The sequence below is a fragment of the Antedon mediterranea genome, chromosome 3, assembly GCF_964355755.1.
Source record: "Antedon mediterranea chromosome 3, ecAntMedi1.1, whole genome shotgun sequence".
Taxonomy (NCBI): domain Eukaryota; kingdom Metazoa; phylum Echinodermata; class Crinoidea; order Comatulida; family Antedonidae; genus Antedon; species Antedon mediterranea.
Genome location: NC_092672.1, coordinates 20369136 through 20373664, shown reverse-complemented (window position 1 = coordinate 20373664; position 4529 = coordinate 20369136). Strand labels below are relative to the sequence as shown.

Below are 4529 nucleotides of genomic sequence, written 5' to 3'. Positions count from 1 at the left end.
CAATTATAATATTTTCCAAACTATTAAAAATTATAGCTTTACATTCACTCATGAGGTTACTTTTTTTTAAAACCTTATTTTTACATTTTTATATGATATTAAAAAGTGTCTGGTTGTTACCGAGTTGGTCACAGACTGACATGTCAGTTATTACAGTAAGCTAAACCAGCATTTTTACAGTAAAATTTATTTCAATATGCTTTAAAATCAATAATCAAAATATATAGTATATAGTTTTAAAAAATTGAATTAATCAACATAGAAATATTAGAGAGGGACCAACATTTATTAATGATTTTGTCGGGTTGTTACCGAAAAACAACATTTATTTTTAAATTTAAGAACCATGCACCTTCTTGACAATTATAATATTTTCCAAACTATTACAAATTATAGTATTACATATACTCATGAAAAAATGTTAATGTTGTTTATTGCCATTATCAATGTTTTTCCTTGTTTTTTTTAGATTGTAGGAAATATACAGTTTCAGCTACAGCTGTGAGTATTAGTAGATTATCTGTTAAACAGAGAAAACATATTTTCCTTACTTTGTGAACTGTTGCCTGCCCTAATCAACCGTTTCATACCCAAAGTCATTTTGAGGAAATTTATTAATTTTTCAGACATTGATTAAGAAGCTTGTTGATTTGGAAAAAGTGTTAATGTTATTTATTACCATTATCAATGTTTTTCCTTGTTTTTTTTAGATTGTAGAAAATATAGAGTTTCAGCTACAGCTGTGAGTATCAGTAGATTATCTGTTAAACGGAGAAAACATAATTTCCTTACTTTGTGAACTGTTGCCTGCCCTAATCAGCCGTCTCATACCCAAAGTCATTTTGAGGAAATTTCTTAATTTTTCAGACATTGATTAAAAAGCTTGTTGATTTGGAAAAAGTGTTAATGTTGTTTATTACCATTATCAATGTTTTTCCTTGTTTTTTTTTAGATTGTAGAAAATATACAGTTTGAGCTACAGCTGTGAGTATTAGTAGATTATCTGTTAAACGGAGAAAACATATTTTCCTTACTTTGTGAACTGTTGCCTGTTATTTTGTAGACATTTTGTATTATGAAACATTTACATAATTCAGATTTTATTGTTTGTGATCAAACAATTAAATGAAATTACCATTGAGAAAACATGTAAGCCGCAATCAGCCGGCCCATACCCAAAGTCATTTTGAAGAAATTTCCTAATTTTTCAGACATTGATTAAGAAGCATGTTGATTTGGAAAAAGTGTTAATGTTGTTTTATTACCATTATCAATGTTTTTCCTTGTTTTTTTTTAGATTGTAGAAAATATACAGTTTCAGCTACAGCTGTGAGTATCAGTAGATTATTTGTTTAACGGAGAAAACATATTTTCCTTACTTTGTGAACTGTTGCCTGCCCTAATCAGCCGTCTCATACCCAAAGTCATTTTGAGGAAATTTCCTAATTTTTCAGACATTGATTAAGAAGCTTGTTGATTTGGAAAAAGTGTTAATGTTGTTTATTGCCATTATCAATGTTTTTCCTTGTTTTTTTTTAGATTGTAGAAAATATACAGTTTCACCTACAGCTGTGAGTATTAGTAGATTATCTGTTAAACGGAGAAAACTTATTTTCCTTACTTTGTGAACTGTTGCCTGTTATTTTGTAGACATTTTCTATTATGAAAAATTTACGTAATTCAGATTTTATTGTCTGTGATCAAACAATTAAATGAAATTACCATTGAGACAACATGTAGGCCGCAATCAGCCGGCCCATACCCAAAGTCATTTTGAGGAAATTTCCTAATTTTTCAGACATTGATTAAGAAGCATGTTGATTTGGAAAAAGTGTTAATGTTGTTTATTGCCATTATCAATGTTTTTCCTTGTTTTTTTTTAGATTGTAGAAAATTAACAGTTTCAGCTACAGCTGTGAGTATTAGTAGATTATCTGTTAAACGGAGAAAACATATTTTCCTTACTTTGTGAACTGTTGTTATTTTGTAGGCATTTTATATTATGAAACATTTAAAAAATTCAGATTTTATGGTTTTTGAATAAGATATTAAATGAAAGTAGTATTGAGACAACATGTAGACCCCAATAAGCCGGCCCATACCCAAAGTTATTTTGAGGAAATTTCTTAATTTTTCAGACATTGATTAAGAAGCATGTTGATTTAGCAAAATGGTTAATGTTGTTTATTGCCATTATCAATGTTTTTCCTTGTTTTTTTTAGATTGTAGAAAATTAACAGTTTCAGCTACAGCTGTGAGTATTAGTAGATTATCTGTTAAACGGAGAAAACATATTTTCCTTACTTTGTGAACTGTTGCCTGTTATTTTGTAGGCATTTTATATTATGAAACATTTACATAATTCAGATTTTATGGTTTGTGAATAAGATATTAAATGAAAGTAGTATTGAGACAACATGTAGACCCCAATCATCCGGCCCATACCCAAAGTTATTTTGAGGAAATTTCTTAATTTTTCAGACATTGATTAAGAAGCATGTTGATTTAGGAAAAGGGTTAATGTTGTTTATTGCCATTATCAATGTTTTTCCTTGTTGTTTTTAGATTGTAGAAAATATACAGTGTTAGCTACAGCTGTGAGTATTAGTAGATTATCTGTTAAACGGAGAAAACATATTTTCCTTACTTTGTGAACAGTTGCCTGTTATTTTGTAGGCATTTTCTATTATGAAACATTTACATAATTCAGATTTTATGGTTTGTGAATAAAATATTAAATGAAATTAGCATTGAGACAACATGTAGGCCCTAACCAGCCGTCCCATACCTAAAGTCATTTTGAGAAAATTTCTTAATTTTTCAGACCTCGATTAAGAAGCATGTTGATTTGGAAAAAGTGTTAATGTTGTTTATTGCCAATTATTAATGTTTTTCCTTGTTTTTTTTTTAGATTGTAGAAAATATACAGTGTCAGCTACAGCTGTGAGTATTAGTAGATTATCTATTAAATGGAGAAAACATATTTTCTTTACTTTGTGAACCGTTGCCTGTTATTTTGTAGGCATTTTCTATTATGTAACATTTACATCATTCAGATTTTATGGTTTGTGAATAAAATATTAAATGAAATTAGCATTTAGACAACATGTAGGCCCTAACCAGCTGTCTCATATCCAAAGTCATTTTGAGGAATTTCTTAATTTTTCAGACATTGATTAAGAAGCATGTTGATTTAGCAAAAGGGTTAATGTTGTTTATTGCCGTTATCAATGTTTTTCCTTGTTTTTTTTAGATTGTAGAAAATATACAGTGTTAGCTACAGCTGTGAGTATTAGTAGATTATCTGTTAAACGGAGAAAACATATTTTCCTTACTTTGTGAACTGTTGCCTGTTATTTTGTAGACCCCAATCAGCCGGCCCATACCCAAAGTTATTTTGAGGAAATTTCTTAATTTTTCAGACATTGATTAAGAAGCATGTTGATTTAGCAAAAGGGTTAATGTTGTTTATTGCCATTATCAATGTTTTTCCTTGTTTTTTTTAGGTTGTAGAAAATTAACAGTTTCAGCTACAGCTGTGAGTATTAGTAGATTATCTGTTAAACGGAAAAAACATATTTTCCTTACTTTTTGAACTGTTGCCTGTTATTTTGTAGGCATTTTATATTATGAAACATTTACATAATTCAGATTTTATGGTTTGTGAATAAGATATTAAATGAAAGTAGTATTGAGACAACATGTAGACCCCAATCAGCCGGCCCATACCCAAAGTTATTTTGAGGAAATTTCTTAATTTTTCAGACATTGATTAAGAAGCATGTTGATTTAGGAAAAGGGTTAATGTTGTTTATTGCCATTATCAATGTTTTTCCTTGTTGTTTTTAGATTGTAGAAAATATACAGTGTTAGCTACAGCTGTGAGTATTAGTAGATTATCTGTTAAACGGAGAAAACATATTTTCCTTACTTTGTGAACAGATGCCTGTTATTTTGTAGGCATTTTCTATTATGAAACATTTACATAATTCAGATTTTATGGTTTGTGAATAAAATATTACATGAAATTAGCATTGAGACAACATGTACAGTAGGCCCTAACCAGCCGTCCCATACCTAAAGTCATTTTGAAGAAATTTCTTAATTTTTCAGACCTCGATTAAGAAGCATGTTGATTTGGAAAAAGTGTTAATGTTGTTTATTGCCAATTATTAATGTTTTTCCTTTTTTTTTTTTAGATTGTAGAAAATATACAGTGTTAGCTACAGCTGTGAGTAGTAGTAGATTATCTGTTAAACGGAGAAAACATATTTTCCTTACTTTGTGAACAGTTGCCTGTTATTTTGTAGGCATTTTCTATTAGGAAACATTTACGGCATTCAGATTTTATGGTTTGTGAATAAAATATTAAATGACATGTAGGCCCTAACCAGCTGTCTCATACCCAAGGTCATTTTGAGGAATTTCTTAATTTTTCAGACATTGATTAAGAAGCATGTTGATTTGGAAAAAGTGTTAATGTTGTTTATTGCCAATTATTATTGTTTTTCCTTGTTTTTTTGTTTTAG

General features: G+C 29.2%; 1 long non-coding RNA gene across 2 annotated transcripts; it reads left to right on the top strand.

Moving 5' to 3' along the window:
* The first annotated feature begins 350 nt into the window (after nt 1–350).
* On the top strand, nt 351–2581 carry LOC140045023 (uncharacterized). 2 transcript variants are annotated; one of them, XR_011844523.1, is made up of 4 exons: nt 351–501; nt 711–742; nt 953–984; nt 2566–2581. It is a non-coding gene; the product is annotated as an uncharacterized lncRNA (long non-coding RNA). The 2 variants fall into 2 exon arrangements; XR_011844522.1 differs by lacking the exon at nt 2566–2581 and adding an exon at nt 1298–1329.
* Nucleotides 2582–4529: the final 1948 nt, after the last annotated feature.